This window comes from Platichthys flesus, chromosome 11 (genome assembly GCF_949316205.1).
Source record: "Platichthys flesus chromosome 11, fPlaFle2.1, whole genome shotgun sequence".
NCBI classification, from domain to species: Eukaryota; Metazoa; Chordata; class Actinopteri; order Pleuronectiformes; family Pleuronectidae; genus Platichthys; species Platichthys flesus.
The window spans coordinates 7871016-7890382 of NC_084955.1; positions in this window are offsets into that span (position 1 = coordinate 7871016).

The following is a 19367-nucleotide window of genomic DNA, read 5'->3' on the forward strand; positions in this document are numbered from 1 at the left end:
CTTTTTTGTTGCTGCTTCTCTTAATGTACCACGTTGTAAATATATATATTTTTTTCACCCTTAAAGCTAACATTTTACAGGACGGAGGCGGCATGTGTTTTGGCCCTGTGAGTCGACTGGATTTCCATCTCATTTGAGATTAACAGAGAAGAGCTGTTTTGGATTAGCTGAGCTCCTCTCTCTCCCTCTGACAGGCTCCGATAAGAGTCTGCAGACGCTGAAACACAGTAGTTGAGGAAAATGCCCTTTTCTACATGGTTAAGACTGCTCCTCGTCTCCCTTGTTGCCCGATGCTAATTCTTTGTGGAAAGGATTATTGGGACAGACTTGTAGTAGCTTTTATCGTGCTTTCAAGTGAATGGTGACTTCTTTGAGTGTCACACAAGGGTTAGACCAATATACGTGGCCAGTGCTGATGCGTTAGAATTGGTCATCATCCAGATTACCACCACATGTTGGATGAAGCTAACAGTCCACGGAGCTGCTTATAGTCTATAGAAAGTTGTTGGCTAGTGTTAGGCCCTAATTCAACCTTTGTATTTGCTTTCTTTGGCATCAGTTTCTTGGAAATGTGGCTGCTACTGTTACACAGACAACAAACGGCTATATCTCCCACTGAAACCTGATGCTCCATGTGTTTATACTGCTTTCTGAACCCTTCTGAGGATGTGCCTCCTAAAGCCCAAGCAGAATCACCCTCTCCCAAATCTGAATTCTGCACCACAATGCACATTTGTGCCTTTTTCAATGAATGTAAGAAATATCATCATCGTTACCATCGTCATTTGTTTATCTAAAACCTCGGAGACACTAATTTTTAATGGCGCCTTGGAAAAACAATACAAAAATACAGGGAATACAATAAGCAACAAACAGCAATAAAATACTACATGGTTTTATCCAATAAAATACGTTCAAAATACATTGTAAGTTCCATGTTAAACAGTTAGAGTGTTTTTGTTTTTTTACACTTTCATCAGTATAAAAAATTTAAGATAAATCATCATCATGTCTCTGTGTGCATGGTAGTACATTCGTTTCAGGAACACGACACATTCAATTGTGATATCCACTGCACAGTAAGTTGTATGAAGTGGTCAGCAGTGGAGTCGGTTGTTGTTGTGGTGTTGTCCAGACAAATTGCACACATTTCTGTGCAGTGAGGACGTTGTTGTATCCCAGCTCTGGCTTTCATCCTCTACCTGTGTCATTAGATGTGGAGAACTCAGGGCACAATGGGCCCAGCTTTAGAAAAGCACAGAGGAGTGTGTAATTACACTCGGCTTTGATTGCCTCTCGTTTGGAGCAGCCTGTTCAATAGCTGTTACATGGAGACTCTCCTCCTGCCCCTGTCTAATAGCCCACTGGTCGGGTTTCCATTTGCAGCCCAACATGCTGTCGACTCACTTCCACACACTGCCACCCTCGTGCTTTCTCTGAGCCCTGGTGTTCCATCCAGAGGGTTTGTGCACATACATGTTCAAAACAGAGTATTTTTAAAAGCACATCACCAACTGCAGGGTTGCAATTCAATTAATGTGGCACGTGAAAAAAAACATGAAACGTAAAGATGATTGATTTAATTGTGATTGTATACATGTCAGATGTCATCTGAAAACAGGATATCAAGTTAAGCTTTTTGCTACTTTTTTGTAATTTAGCTGACTCTTTATCCGGAGCAACTTATAATAACAATTAGTGCATTCAGCATCTATGAGGGGACATTTTTGGGGTTCAGCATCTTGCCCAAAGACACGGCAAGGGCTAGGATCCAAACCGCTGACCTTCTTGTTGGAGCACAACTGCCCTACCCCCTCATTCTCAGCCGCCTATTATGATTGAATCGTATTGATGGAGGTACTTCCTACTAACTTTTCATGCTAAAATTATTGTGGCACATATCTGTAAACTGTACTGTCAACAAAAATAAAAAAATTATACTCTTATAGCTGAAAAAACTCAAATTGCTGAGGATGAGACAAACTGAATAGGGGGTATATTTCAGGGGTATAGGTACGTTTATGAATTACCCAGTAAATGTTTATATTGGTTGTAACTCATATTTTTATGATCAGTATTGCCTGTTGTATATTGTATATAATTACCAATAAATTAGAGCAATTTTAAGCCTGCTAACAAATATATAATATAATACTAATAATAATTCACATTTATTTTCTTCTTCTCTTCCCTACGCTACTAAAACCAAACCAACCTCTCTCTTCCTGCTTTCACCTAACCGCTCTGTTTGCTTTGATAAAGATATGTCACAACTACAACACAGTGCTGTTTCACAGTGACCCCAGTTCAGTGTGTGTGGGAATGTGGAAGTGTGTGTGTGTGTGTGTGTGGCCCCTTGTCTTTTCTGGGGTTCGGGAAAGGGTTTTAAGAGAGACAGTTAATTACAGAATGCAAATTATGCTGTCAGAACAGCCATTCAAAAAATGGCTTCTTCTGCCTTCCTGCTTGCCCGTTCAGGCAGATTTAATAAGCATGGCTCTCAAACACTCCTGCAGGCAGCCCATCTGCATGAAACACAAAGTAATCTCTCAGCGATGAGTCCCACTGTTCCAGCCATGACAACATAATTCATGCTAAGTAGAGTCATAGTAGATGAAAGATGGGGACACGTGTTCTTACACTGCGGTGCAGAGCACTTGCTCATGTTGCGTTAGACTGGAAGGGGAAAGGAAAGGGTTAAAACAAAGGATCCTTTCATCTCTTAAAGTAGGAATTGCTTTTAGCGCAAAGTCATCTAACGGTAGACATTCTAGTTAGCTGTCAAAGCTACACTGGCTTTACAGCACCGACCCAGAACCTACGAGTGTGAGATCTGCATTGGGCCAAATGGAGCAGTTGCATCCTTGATTTCAAAGCTTAAACGTGAAATAGAGACGATGAATTGGCCACTTTCAAAGAAACCTTCCTAGCATGCCAATATAAACACAGATGCATCACATTGACACACAGCCTCATACGATTACCCTCACAACAATCTGCTGGAGGATGAAACAAGGCTGCATGGTGACGGCAAAGGTAAATGATATGTCCACAAACTGTGTAAAATCATTCACACAATAGAAGCAGTTGGAGACCATACACAGAAGTCTTGGCCTAGAAGTGTAAAACGGTAAATGGTCTGTATTAAAAAAGCATTTGTCTATACTTGACAACTCAAAGCACTTTACAGTTAAGTTTTTGCCATTCACCCGTTGACACACTTATTCACAAAGCATTTCCTCTATCACACATCACTCACACACTGCCACACAGCCATTAGGGGTAATTTGGGGTTCAGTGCCAAAGTACACTTTGACATGAAGAACCTAACTTGAGCTTGGCCAGCTCTGCACGTCCTCACACAGAGAGAGAATTGATCAAAGTTTTTGAAATGTCCACCTTAGTTCAGAGGTTGGAGCTGATAAATTACAGGTCATTCAAATTGCGACAAACTTATCATATCGAGAGGTTTGTCAGTCAGTCACTCATAGTGTTGCAAAGGGGCGGACAATTTCCGGTAAATTTCCGGAAACTTTCATGGGAATATTAAGCTCGGGAATTTTGGGGAATTTTGAAAAAAAAAAATACATAAATTAACTGCTGAGCAATAAAAGCAGCATTCAAAACTCTATTTTAAAGATGTATGGAATGCAGCACATGCTGCACGTTGAATGTCAACCCTGCTCTGTGCATTTCTCCATCACATATATAGATAATTCCCCACATCCTGCACACACGCAGGGCTATTGAGGTCTGCTGTAGTGTGCAGGACTAGTCAGGTAAGTTTCTATGATATTACTGGAGAAAATATATTAGCATGCTGATTGAGGATTGGTCATCTGTTCATCCAGCCTATTTCTATTAATTTATCCATCAATTGTAAAATATTTTTAAAGATGGTTCCAATTGGCCAACTATTTATATCTCTGGCATTGCTTTGGTGATTTTAGAAGCTTTTTTCTCATCTTATTCTACAGAACAATTCCACGCGCACTATCTCATGTGTGGAGACATTTCACCCCAGCCAATGAAGAAGGAAAGGCTGTGTACATTTGCAAATACTGTGCAAAGACCTATGTTAAGAATGACACAAAGATGCAGAAGCATAAAGTCAAGTGCCCAAAGTTTCCTCAGGGCTCAAATCAGCCTACGACAAAACTAAATGTTTATATTTATGTCTGTATATGACAAGGTAAATACAGTTAGTATAAATTACCAACACAATTTCCAGTTTATTCCCGTATATTCCCTTTAATTCCCATGGAACGTTTCCAACTTTGAATATTCCCGGAATTTTGCAACCCTAGTCAGTCAGTCAGTCAGGCTGTCAGTAAGGACTATTTTACCAAAGTTTCAGCCACCTATTCCACAGTCCAAGTAGGCAAAGAGCATATCCCCACAGTTACTGACGCCAGGGTGCTGAGTCTGGAGGTGTGTGCTTCTGCTCAAGGCAACCAACATATTCATCTTTTTGCTCCCACCACCTAAGCGTGTTTTAGATTTTCACCGCTCTTCCTTTAGAAATACCCTGGACATACCCTTAGCATCCAATAGCAATATCCAGCATCTGGGGAGAAAGTGTTGAAACCTGTACAGTACTAACAGCACAAAATATGTTTGGCCTGTATATATGGGTCGCTGGTGATATGCACATCCCTCAACAATATTTGCTCTCAATGAATAAAGCTTAAATGTCTAAACTAGAGAGGTAATCTATGTGGGAAATCCCCATGTTACATCTCATATGTTGTTTTAGTCTTTGTGCTAAGCTAACTGGGACTGCCTGTAGCTTCATACTTACTGTGCGAACATGTGATTGTGATGTGCATTTTGTGTATTTTCCATATTTTTGCTGTATTCCCCTGTCAGTAGTGTAGTGCAAGAGATATACAAGTGTTCCAACACTTCAAAGCCGGATCACCTATTCAGAATATAAATTCCGTATTTTATATGAGGGCTGCTTCTATATTTTCTTTATTTCATAATGTATAATTTCATAAATGTGGGTAAAGTGTAAAGACAGGGTGGAATCCTGTCATTTACAGTAGAGCACTAACTTCATGAGGATGATTGTGCTGTATGAGTGGGACAAGCCAAATACTCTGTTCACATAATAAGAAAATGCATGCACATCTGCCTTAATTCGTTTTCTACATTAAGTCAGCACAGATCTTTCTTCACTTGGAAATGTGGTCTTCATCTTGCAGTGCGGCTGCTGGCCCTCAAGCTTCAGCATGCATCAGCTCCAGTCTTCACCCCTTAAATCTCCACAGAGCTCTGGAGAGTTTACAACAAACAGATAACATTTAAAGTGCGAGGTTGCCGACTTCCAACCCCCTGCCATCAACCACCCTCCCAGCACGTTATCTTAATTGTACAAGACAGGCAGCCTGAAACTACAGAAGAATCAAAAGAGATCAGCACGTTCAATTTAAACTGCGGGACCATGCAGGCAAATAGGAATCTCTAATTACTTATGCTAATACGAGGATGACAGAAAGACAGGGAAGCAGAGGAGGAGAGGAAGAGAGGAGGATGGAGGGAAGGCTACATTTGGTGTATCACTCAGGGTGTGCTGTAATTAAAAACAGAATTAATCTTTTGGACGTACAGGCTCAAGAAGAGGCAGACCTCTCTCTCATAGTGGGTCCCCAGTGAGGAGCAGAAGCCACTGAGAGGTAATTACTGTTATCTGCTGGCTGTTTTATTAACATGTGTCCTCAAAGAATGGAGGAGCTTAACTTAGCTCTGCTCTGAGCGATGCCATGATTGATAGACCAGCACGGAAAGTGATTACAAAATGGAAAAAAGGGCCCCATTCCTTTTCTCTTGAACCTGAAAAGAGCTTGTTTGCTCTTTTTGCACTACACTCCCACTCTTTAAATTCCCTCTGGGGACTGATATTTTCCCAGATATATGGATAGAGTGAGGAGGAAGAACAGAAAGTTGGAGCATACTGAATGGGGAGGTGATAGGAGAGAGAGGATAAGACCGAAGCTGATTGGAGGAGGGAAAGAGATGCAGAGCAGGGACGAGAGATAGATGAATGGAAAGATTTGCTGCCTTAGCGGTGAGCAGGATGAGGGAAGAAGCCCAGCGAAAGCACACATGCCAATCATCTGCCCACAGGCCAGTGCACGGATTAACTAAGCGAAGAAATGGTCGGAGAAATTCAATTAAAAAACGAATAAATAAGCAGGCAGCTTTTCCTCTGGCCAGAGGTTAGTTTTGTTAAAAAACAATCTAAATTAAAGTTGCAAGCAGCGTTGAATGAGCCCTCACACCCTCATGCACTGTGCTGGCAAGAAACTGGTTGATGCTTCTTTACATTCTCTCCACCATCAGACACTGCACATACATACATATGTTATTTCCTGCATAGAACATGAATACAAGTTTAGACCAACAATTTAGTAGCACTTAAATGGCACTTACTTATAGCACTTTGTAGTTTAGCTTTCTGGAAGAAATTGTACTTTCTTGATTCTTGTTGTTCTGGGTTTCTACCCTCATGGTAGAATGGACTTATTGTAAGTCACTTTGGATAAAAGCTTCAGCTAAATTAAATGTAATGCAACGTAAAGCGCATTTAGCAGTGAACATGATTCATTGTACATTTTGCGTGAGCTCTTGTATTAGTGTTGCAAATGTGTTAAGATTTCACCTACTCTATCATAGTCTGGTTAAGTGCTGTACTATTAAATGGGGAAAAATCTATATCTATTTATCTATATCAATATATAAATATATATTGATATAAATATATATTCTAAAAAAAATCCTAAAGGACGACTTCAATATGATACACGTCTTCCAGTGTTTATGAATTCAGGTGAAAATTTACCGGAAACACTAATTTACTTAAATACTCTTGCCACTTTGCCACAAGGTCTTAAGCCCTAGGTTTGGTTTGCTGTAGGTTTGTGTGGAGTTTGCATGCTCTCCTCATACTGTGGGTAAGCGTCCTCCCACAGAGAAAAAACATGCATGTTGGACTCGATTGTAAGTCACTTAAAAGCGGCAGCTAAATGAAATGTAATGTAATGTTTTATTTGAAGATTCTTTTAGTGTGAATGTATTGTTTTTTTTTGTGTCAGCCCAGTGATACGCTATACCTATCCACAGTGTAATGTGCATCTGTGTGCTTAAACTTGCATTAAGGGGCGCTATGTAATCTCCCTAGAGAGAAACAAGACTTTTGCCAATATGTTTGTTAACTTGTTGAGTATGAAATGTGCAAAGTAAAGTTTCATCATGAATCTTATCATCACTTAATTTATTAAACTTAACATGATTGTAATATGTTGTCATCATGGGCTTTAATTGCATGTAGGTAAAGTCCATGATGCCCAGAAAAATGGCAAACAGAAATCCTCTGCTATGGTTCCAGTTAGACTGTTCATATTATGTGGGGCAGTTTGAGCCTCTGTATTCTTGCCGTCCTCCGCACTGACACTCTCCGCTTGGTTAACAGATCCATTATGGTGAGTGTCATCTTAGTGACAGGTCAATAGTCCGGCCCTGGAAAAGCATTATTAACCAGGTAATTGGCGGGTAATTAGACTATTGTTTGTTGGCAATTCACCAGTGTGCATTATGGCCTGCCCACTACTATGATTTATGAGACTATAATTCATATTCTACAGCTGTAATTACATCCTTTCAGCCCCTCTGCTGTTGTCCTGTTAATGGTGATGCCTCAGTAATTCGTTTGGGAGAATACTCAGTGAGAAAAAGTCTGAGAACAAAGTCATAATATAAAAGCATGATTTATTTTCTCTGCTGTGTGTATGTTCATTGAAATTCCTATTACTAAAGTGAAGGGTAATATATTTCACACTCTCAAGAACACACTTGCCAGAAAGATCGCTACATCACAGAATGTACAGATCAATTTTCAGTTGTTTTTTTTGTTCTGTAAAACTTCAGAATAAATCCCACCATCCTATGACTAGCAGTTAATCACCTATAATATGTGTAATCAGAGCTGGAAGTAGTTCAACCTCAGAGTATATAATTTGTATAAGCAGCCCTTAACCTATCTCCAAGGAAACTGGAATAATGAGTTCAGACCTCTCATTTTTAGAGTGGGAAATACCAGGTCTTAGGTTTAGAGCCTCAGAAAGATTTTTGTTTTGTCCTTTCCTTCTCATATTATTCTCTTCCCTCAGCCATTCTCACTTAAGACAGGCAGCTTAATTGCAGGCTCTAAATTGCTCTTTGGTGTGACTGTGCGTTTGAATGGTTGTTTATCTGTCTACATCGGCCCTGTGACGGACTGGCGTCCTGTGCCCCGCCCCTCACCTTATGTCCGTTCTGATTGGTTCCAGTCCCCCGAACGTTTGACCCTCAAAGGAGAAGCACTATGTCTAATGAATGAATGAATAATTAATGAATTTAAATCGATGGTAGAAGACAGGTTTAGATCAGTCATCAAGTTATCCCGCATGTAGATCCCTATGTAGTTAGTCGTAATTGCTAAGGACACATTTGAAAATAGCAATAATGCTCCTTTGTGAAGTGAAGTAAAGAGGTTGTGAATAATTGTATGATTTCATACACATAATATACATAATTACCAAACAGAAGACTGAAATAAAGTATTCTCAGAGGAGGAGGAAGCATTAACAGAGCTACTCAAAGATATGCTTGACACTAACCTCATAGGTTTATTATAACTCACTGTGGGTGTATGATTGCACCGATACTCACTATACCCCTTTTGCCAAGCTTAGAGGAGACAGGTCTCACTGTGGCACTCCTGTATTAAGAACATGGGAGCTTTTAAATATAACCCGGGATTGGATTGCTATTTTCTACTTTAGCCCCAAGCAAGAGAAGTTTCTGTTTGTCAGGGAAAATGTCAGACGCGTGGTGAGACCCGGTGTCCACCCACCAGCAAGGATGCTACCTGCTTTAACTAAAGGGAGTGCAACTGGAGTTTGAAGCTCACACTTGAATCACACTTAAGTTGCATACAAATTGGCTTCAGATTTAATGTCTGCATTCGGAGATAGGGTTCTCGTTACCTAGAGCTCAGGGTTCAGACTCTGGGCAGAACTGCATTATCTGCAGGCATTAACCTATAAGGGCTGTGCTGTGACTGGCTTTCACATTTCCTCCAATTATTATTTTATCGTAGTTTTCCCTATATAAGATATAGATGATCACCTTTGTGTATCCTTCCCTCATGTTGCGTTGAAAAAAAGTGGAAACACAATTTCACATGTAGGCAAGTAAGAGCATAATAACAACAGCCAGGGAGAGAGTCTATGTACAGTATACAACAATACACAAAACTAAGGCTAACTAGTTGTCTGAGTGAAGTACTGGTAAACAAAAGCAGATAGGTATTCCATCATTTTCTACTTTATTGATTCATCTTCAATACATTTTTAAATGTCTTTTTAATGTTGTACTTACTAAATCTATGTTGGGAAGTTATACACTTAGATCTGTGCCCATACGTAGACAAATTAAGCAGTGGGTTTTTGTCAATGACTTGGCTTGCTGATTGTAAATAGGATGTGAACGCGAAGCAGGCTGTAGTGATGCATGGGTCAGGGTGTGTTAATACTTACCTCTCTCTCTCTCTCTCTCTCTCTCTCTCTCACTCTCTCACACGCACACACAAACGACAAATGGTGAACTTTAACAATGTAGGAGTCCACATGTGCACGTGTCCATATTGTCCTTTTTATGCCGGCCTAATGCATAATACATGATAGACCGTGGGTGCAGAGAGACGTCTGATAGAAAATAAAAAGTTTAATGTGGTTAAAACAGTAAAGTGGTCTACATTGATTTATAACGTCATGTGACTCATTCTGACATTCATGCTGTTGTCCACAGCTGCTTTATGCTGTATGCAAAGCTTCTCCTTTAGGTCACTAAGTCCCAGGAGCCACATGAAGGCAGCAGGACCCATCTTGTGTGTTAATTCATCTGCAGCCTTCACTTCAGCTCCTTAACCCTGAGCATCAGGAATCGTCTGTCCAACTTTCCAACCTTATCTGGTCTGAAGTCACAATAACAATGGCTGGTCATGTAGACACTTTACAAAGAGAAATGTCCAGATTACACCTTGACCAGAGGACCACATGTTTGCCAAAAAATATAGTGATCAATCATTTATAAGGATGAAAAAGCTTTATCAAGAAGTCCACTTTCAATGTTCCTTTAGGTCTTTTCATGAATCTACAAGATGCTATCAGAAGAGCGAGCTTTAACCATGAGGGTTGATGCAGCCCATTACATCCAGGTCAAGACTGAGACAGCTAAGTGTAGCAGAGGCCGAGCAGACCACTAAAATCTGTGTGAGAGCTCCTCTGCTGTGACGGCCTCCTCTTTGGTCTCCTGGGACTCAACTGTCGTCGCAAATGAACAGTGTTGTGAGCTCCTGTCCTCTCGCCAAACTGCTCTCACTAACGCTGGAGTCGCTGAGACAAAGAGGCTCCTCTGGAGACGGAGCAAAGTCTTCATGTGCCATGTTTCGGGTCCCTGCTGCTGCTCCTTAGCAATGCCGGTCAACTGTGAGGTCACTGTTTTTTCACTGTTGCTCTGACTCTCACACACAGCAACCAGTGGTACAGATAAACGCAAAAGAGAAACACATTGTTTAAGGGCTTAGTGAAAACAAATGGAAGTCTTTGCATGTAAAAATTGCAAACACTAAATTGGACTGAAAACCAAATGTGACAGTACCAGCCCTAAAAAAAAAATTAGAAATCTAATTCAGAATCTAGCTCTGAATTTGTGAGTCCTTTCAAAAAATTAAACAACACCCTAGATTCATATTCATGTGTATAGAATTGTTTTAGGTGGGTTTTGATTTTCGCCATAAACCTGCCTGGGACTAAATCTGGCACATTAACATGAAGGACCTCCCCCCATAAATATAGAAAACAAATATAAATATAAAATGACTGAGGTGGACTGAGGGTTCAACAGTGGAATTAACGCTGCATTCATCCTGTGCCGGGCAGCCACGGAGCCTAGTCGAATCACCACCTCAAAAAGCTTCAGTAGAGAAGCAGCAAGTGAAGAAAACTTGGAGTCGCAGTCTGCACTCGCTCTTTTCCTCTAACCTTCATCGTACACATAACTGTGCAAACTCATACGCACACCTACGCACACAGACAGACACAAACACAGGTACGCACACACAGGCACATGCACGCACGCCCGCCCGCACAAGCTGACAGCCTTTACCCAACTCCACTCTGCTCATGTGTGAAATGAGCAAGGTTCTTATCTCTTGGAAACACACCACTGAGCCAGAGGAGAGGGAGAGAGAGGGAGACACACAACCGGAGAGCAGGGAGGAGAAAGGGGGGGGGGGGGTAGATTGAGAGGGAGGGAGGGAGGTGTCACGTGATGTGCATGCTGATGACTCTGGACTTTGGCTTGTAGAGTTGTGCACCAAGATCAGCCTCATTCCCTCCATCACACCACCTTCGCTCAACTAAGCAAACTGTGACCATGTGCATACAAATACACACAATTGGCTGAAGCAATGCTTTTTTTCTCACCACAATATAAATCAAATGACAATGTGAAAAGGATTTACCTGTGATTTACCTTTGTTGCGATGTGTAGGATGTTTACACAGTCTAGGACTAAGTCACATGGCTGGCTAGTTAACTATGTCCCCTCTAGAACACTGAGACCATCTGCAGAAAGTCTATTACAGGCCCCCCAACAACAGTCTGAAGACAATGCAGCTTTTGCAAACTATGCTCAAAAGTTATTTTCTGTTGCTCTGCATATTTTCAAATGTAATTTAATTTCTTTTTATTTCCTTTTAAATGTAATTTTAAGATATTTAAAAGTCGTTTTATTTTCATATTAGAGCTGCATTTCTTGTATGAAAGGTCGACAAATAATACAGGTGGGGGGCCGGTGGAAGAGATGCCTCTGAATAATATTGAGAAGCAGGTGTAGTTCCCTTTCTGAAAAAACTGTTCTCTCCATCTTCTTCCTGCCGTCTCCTCCTTACCACAATAGCTGCAGCCATCTTTGCGTAACGCTGTGCCGATTAGCACCTACCTTTCCAACGTTTTAAATACAGACGCAGTCACAATCACTGCAAATTATTTTCAGGCTTTGTAAATCTCATTGCATGTGCTACATTAAAGTATTTGCATATATTCATCCCAATTTTTTGCACACTCGGGTAGACACACCCAATATTGCATATTCATTACGGATTACGGTTTGTTTAAGGTTCTCTCTCAAGCATCTTTTATTCTTAACACAAACTATTTCTGGCACATTTTGTGTGTGCAATCATACATCACCATGAAAACTTCTGAGGATGGCTGTCAAAAAGTGTCCCTCATCTCCCTTGTATGATTCACTATGAACAGAGACACACAAAATACGTTCTTGCTGAAAGATCTGAGGGAAGCAGGGTGATATAGCCAGAGGGCATTAATCTCCACGTCAAAGTCAACAGATTCATAACTGGTCAGTTAGATATGAGACATGATTAGACGACTTGACTTTTCTTGATGGCAGGTGATTGCTAAGAGATTTAGAATTGCAAGTCTTCAGAGGAATTAAAAAGGATGGTCAGCAGAAGGGTGTCGAGAGTAGGCTGCCTCTTACTTAAACCCTGTGTGTCCTCTTTCCAGCCGTGCGTTCTTTTTGTCCCCAGTTTGTCTCTGTTCGATGTGTCAGCTGGGTGTGGCCATCTGGTTATTTCCCTGACCAAATCCTCCCGTGCAGGTACACGTCATCACCTACTTGACCCCACCACCTCCTCCCCTATCACTTCATTGTTTACCCATTCCATTTATCTACCAATATTCAGTTTGTTCATTTGTGATCACGTTAACCTTGAGCTTACCTGTGACTCATATCTTGCACCTATGTCGCAGCCTGTCTCCATACTGTTTGGAATCCAAACCAGACTGTCTGTTCCAATGCGGGTTTTGATTCCTTTACCTGTCCAACTCTGAAGCTCCAGCTCCCATCGAACCAGCCACTCCTTCAACAAGCACGCCCCAGCCTCCTTGCTCCATGTCATTAAAGTTAGCATTCACATTAAAAGCACTCTCCTTACTCTCTTTCATGTCTGTGTTCTAAATTTTTGGGTCCAAAGTTATTGTCGACTATAACAGAGAAGGATTTAAACTCAGCTGAAGATTTCCAAAGCCTGTGCAGCGCCAATCAAGACTTGGAAACTGAAGCAGCATTGGATTTGTAGGTGTACTCCTTCACAAAGTCTTCCTGGCTCAGAAATACACTTTTGGGTTAGGTATTAGGGAGGCTATGACATCTGTGTGCTCTGCCAGTTTCTATAATCTACATTACTAAACTATATAATAACCAACATCTATCACAAACATTTATAATGCATTGGTCCAGGCCAAATATAAAGCGACACATGTAATAATAATAATAAACTTTATTATACATCTCCCTCCAAAACACAATAAAAAGGAACACATTTAAAGCAAACTGTAGGAAACAGTTAAAAAGAAAACATTAAGAAGCTATTTAAAAGCAAGTTACAGAAATAAATAAGTGTTATAGATGCAAAAAGAGTTAATAGAAGATAAAATAAAGCTGCATAAAAACGATTAAAGTAGCTAGTAAAATGAGAATAGAGGCTGATTAAGTTTGGTGTGTGTGTGTGTGTGTGTGTGTGTGTGTGTGTGTGTGTGTGTGTGTGTGTGTGTGTGTGTGTGTGTGTGTGTGTGTGTGTGTGTGTGTGTGTGTGTGTGTGTGTGTGTGTGTGTGTGTAACAACATTCTATTAACCACCATTGAATTTTTAAGTGAAGCAGGTATTGAATATTTAAGTGAGGCAGGTATACAATGCACACGCATGTTCAACAACTATAATGGCTATGGTCTGTATTTATACAGCGATTTTCTCCTCCTGATGACCACTCAAACCACTTTACATTACAGTCGATGATAGAGACAGAGAGACTTTGTGCTCTCTGAGGAGACTTGAACGTTGCCGTTACGACAACCAGGGCTAATTTCGGGTGCTGCATGGCACCATGTGGTACAGGAACAGAAGCTTGTTGGCTCACTGGAGGAAAATGTTAATCACTCAGCCCTGTGTTGTAGGATCGAATTAACTCACTAGGTCTTTAGTGGTGGAATTGCGCCTCTCAGTGTCATTACCCGGAAAGGAATTTCACATGGAGTCCCAAAACAGCTTCATAAAAATATTTTCATATGGAAAAATGTCTCTGGTTGAAAAAGGAGTCATTCATTCCCACTGGATATGTTAGATAATATCCTCACACAAAGACAAATGACATGATGGTGACTTTAGACTGCACCAGAAAGAAGTAGTATCTTTCACTGAATCATATGATTAGTGATAATTAAGAATATCTGCTCAGAATTGGTCAAATTGGGATTACGTCCTGTTTATTTGCCTTAGTTGTTTTGTGAGGGTTTAACAGTCTTTTGAAAAACAGTCAACACCCCAGTGAGCAAAGTAATGAGGAGAATTAATTAAACCAAAACATGGGAGTGAGGGGTAGAAAACAAGATGTAGTAGAAGCATCCAGATGGGAGCTGTTATGAAAGTGAACAGAGTGTGACCTCAAGTTGAACAGATGCTGAACAACAGCTTTATCAGATAATATCCAGACACCTTGAAGCAATTTTTGAAGAACTTGTTCTTTATAAATTCAAAGATAAGTGATTCAAAGATCATTTACTGCTATATGACTCGATTCAGTATGGTATCATTACAGTTGTCCCTGGAATGAAACAAAATTATATTTACTCTAAATGAATATTGAATGCTGGTTGTGTTTCATGCATGTATTTGACAGCTGCAGCCTGAGCATGGTCCCTACAGGAGGTGGATTTCCATAGGCTACATTATTACCCTATAATTCTGTTCTGGAAATCACTGCAAGTTAATGTAGTGGACTAAGCCTGGAGCATGGCAGAGGAGAATGCAGTCATGTTTGTCCACAACAGATGCTTCCATTATCCCACTCTTTCTCTTTCTTACCACTGAACCACTGTTTGTCTCAATGAGCTGACCGGCTGCCTTTTGCAGGCCTCTACCACCTCTCTGTGGTCAATATGAGGTACTGGCAAGGGTCTCGATGGAAGATGTGTGCTGTAAGGCAGTGTCATATTTAAGGACATAGAAAGAAATTATAAAAGAGAAATCCAGAAAAAGTATTGAATGACTGGTTGCTCACATGTTTACAAAGCTTTCTGAAAAATATCTGGCAAACTTTGAAAAATAAAGTCTGCTTTGAGCTTTATTGAGGGTTTTTCCAGAAACTTTAAAACTAGTAAACCATTTCGGGAAAACAAAACAGTCTGCTTGAGTATTAAAACAATTTGCTGAGCTTGAATGTATTGAGGGGGACTGTTAGGCCTTGGTGGAGGTATGTGCTCTAATGAGTGCTATTCAAGTTCTCTAAGAGATTGCTGGAACACCTGACAATTAAAAATATGGTTTACTTTTAGAATATTTACAAAGTGGCTTGTTACAAATCTCTGCCACTTTTGATAGATCTCGGAAAGAAGGGAGGACTTCTTTTTTTAAATTTGAATTTCAGAGCTGATCCCTAGCCAACTAAACTTATAGCAAAAGTAGATAGTGAATGGTTCAGGGCTCTCCTGGGCCAGTAGTTACTAGAAGCATTATCAAGGAGTAAAGTTTTAAAGGGCAGAACCCAGGAGTGGAGACAAAGGGTAGTTTGGAAAAGTTCAACGACGTTTGAATATGGTATCAGAGTGAATATTCACAAAGTGGCCTCCAACTAGAAGTGGATGGCTGAGCAGAGCAGTAACTGAAATCAGGCATCTAACTTGAACCCTCAGCACAAGTAAAACAAAACAAGCAGTGATTAATATTAAGGCAGGCAGGCAACAGAACGTCGGCCAAGTTAACTTTCTACCACAAATGGAGAATGATTATCTGGCAGTGTCCTGATGACTGAACCAGTCCTTATATACACATTTAGAGGTGGCCCGCAGGGGTGTTCAATGTATTGATGGGAATGATGCATACATAGCCTGGCTCTGCAAGCAACACACACAGGTATGAACAGGACTCAACCAATGACAGGTGCAGCAGCAGAGGACCAGTCCAAGTCCATAAGCTTTAGAGCTGGTGTCTACCTCCCAAACTCCAAACTGGGAGGTGACTCCACTGGAGAGGAGCCTGGCAGCTGAAGTGAACCTGTAGTCTGAGAGTCAAGTGAACCTTTAGGAATAATATGGTACCATGACCTCTTTAAGATGTGATGAGGCTTGATCATTATAGTATTTGTATACATGGAGAGGGATGTGGATTTTAAGCTAATATGGGAGATATGTGATCTATAATTCTTGTCAGTGCTCATGCCGCCTCACTTTGGGTCTGATGGGGGCTTTTAACTGATTTTTGGGACATCCCGATAAAAAGGAATCATATTTGTCCTCTCTGGACATAACAAATACATGGACAACTTTTTTTACAATACTCTTTGAGAGCGGGATTTTCATAATAGAGGCTTGTTTTGTGCTGTAATCAAAGGACACGTCCTGGTCAAGGCCCATCGTTAATTACAGTAAAACAGGTAATTACAGGTAATTTCATCCAAAGAAGCAAAATGATCAACGTTTCTCAATGGTGTTTAGGGCCAAATACAATGACTTCAGGCGGTTTGTCCAGAGTAAAAAGAAATGACAGGTCCTTGATATGTTTAAGACGTACCTTAAGTTTGATTTATTGGTTAGTTTATTAGGCTTCATAGATAAATACAGCAGGTTGTCATCTTCATAGAAATGGAAATTAATATGGTGAATAGTAGTATTGCCTGAAGGTAGCATTTATAAAGTGACAAGTATTGGTTGCAGTCTAAGTGTATTTAATGTGAACTGACAAGAATCTCTAGGCAGGCGAACAGAAAGTCCAAATACTCAAAAGAACAAGGACCAAAGTAAGAGAAATGAGGAATCACCGAGGAGTCGAACAGAAGAACAAAGTTAAACCAGAGTGATGTACTGATAAAATGGCTGAGAGGACTGAGAGCACAGAGACTAAATACTCAAGGGCAACTGGGATGAGAAAAAACACATTGGAGCAGGGTAGACAATCACAGAGCTCAGAAAGGAAGACAACGACAGGAAATAGAACAGACACAGAAATTAAAAAATAAACCTGGAAATAAAAGGTTTTAAAAATGTCCCTTACAGGTACAGATCATGAAATTCTTGAGCGGCTCCTTAAATCCTCATAACGTGCTACAGTCTTTTTGAATCTTGTGTAAAATGCAAAAGAGAGAGAAGATCCAAAAGAGAGAGAAGTCCGTTGTCTGAGTCCTTGAGAAGGCCAATGGTAACTAGTTCTGTTTCTGTTCAATACTTTTCTTTCATTCCAGATTGAAAATCTTAGAACACTTCCTGTTTAAATAATCACATAGTTGATTTGCTACTGATTTTAGAAATGAAGGGGAGGTGTGATGTGGTTCTATAATTAGATAGAACGTTTGGGTCAACCGTCGACTTTTCAAGCCGAGATTTAATTACTGCAAGAGTCTGATGTATGTAACCTAGCGGTTAATAAAGACAAATTGATCTTATCTAATATGGAAGTATTGGTTTAACAGTCGAGCTGGAGCAGGGTTTTTTCAATGAAGGAACTGCAGCCAGCTCAGAGATCTGTAGAAGAGAAGGAGTCCAAATATAAATCAGCCTCTACAGTAGATTCAAAGGGTTCTGTGCTTGACAATACATCCGTGCCAGCTGTGGGAAGGACGTGATGAATTTTCTCTCTGATGGTCACAGCTTTATTTTATAAAGAAGCTCATGAAGTCATTAAAAGGAATAAATGGTTCAGTGGAGCTGTGACTCTCAGTCAGTCTGCTTACACAGTGATGAAGACTTTTCTTTTCTTCTGTTAATTATGATATAAAGCTAAAAGAAATACACAGGTTGTATAATGTGTTTACTCGATTGTAGACTGAAAGGTTAAAGTCATAATCAATGAATCAATATTCCACTTGGTTTCAACAAAGGTTAGACTTCATATATGGAGCAACATGTTTGCTTCCATTCATCTGGATGTTGAGAAGACAGACTGCATGGACAACATGTTTAATTCTCTTATGGCTTGTTGTGATGAAGATGATGTCAGAAAACTACTGCAGTTCAGCTTCCTCTGACAAAAGAACAAATGAACTTTATTATTCTCTGTCACAGGTATTTTGCAGTTAAATGCAGCTACTTCTTCTAGAGAATCTTCTATTTTAGAGATCTAGTATTTTTAGTAAAGTAAATTAAAAAATATATAAACTGAAGTTAAAGGTGTGTTAGACTTTTGTGAAATGATAAATAATCCTTGTGCTGTTTTCTGTGTTTCATCTTAATTGTACAAATTGTTGTTTTCTTTATTCCAGCTTGGGCCCTTATATTGAAGTATATAACTATATTTACATCAGGGACGGTTCCTCTCTACGGAGGCAGCCATGTTTAATACAGTCGTCCAAACGGCATAAACTAACATTTTGAGTTTTTATGACGTCTGAAGGCTAACACAGGTTCTCTTTCATGTTTGGAAGAGGAAGGTGAGGTGAAGGCCATTCAGCTGCAGTATGCAATTTCACTACTAGATGTCACTGAACCTTTAAGTGATGGATCAAGCTCGGCACTGTCACCACTTTCACAGGTGAAAGTATTTCCCAGCGTGTCTTCAAAAAGCACCTCAAAGGAAAACAGGTAGAACCGGCCAATCAGGAAGTTCACACCAGAGCAATTGCGTCTGTAACAGATGTGTACAGCTGAACGTTTCCGATGAGAGTGTTAAACATGCATGTTTTTTTTTTGTGAACACTGATTGAAATGTTGTCAGCAGTTGTCAGTGTAGTACTGCTCATGTGCATTCGTTTTATTTACAGCTATCGTTACTTAATTTTTTTCTATCAAGGTTATTTTTTTACCCCTGTTACTTGTTTGTGTTTTGTTTATCATGAGGTTAACACTGAAAAAATCATGGAAGTTGTTGGAAGATTCATTATTGAACTCAAGTTCACTGGCTGCAGGACAATTTCATTTGATATGGATACTTAGTTTTGTGATAAAATAGAAAGCCTCTGATCCACTTCTGTGTCCTTAACTTCCCCTTTCCCTGCAGGTCCAAGTTTCTTCCTGGAAAGGAGTGGTAATGAGGTTAGAAAGCAAAGATAAACTGACTGTGCCTCATATTTGACATCGCCCTCTGTCAGCTGATGTAGCTCAAATGGAGCATGCTCGGCCTGAGATAGATTTGAATTAAGATCGTGTTCAAAGTGCTTTTAATCAGGTCCACATTTCATCAGCACCCATGCATGAGATTAACGAGTCTACACATTGGGAAAATGTTGAGATACAGTATCTTATAGTGCGTAT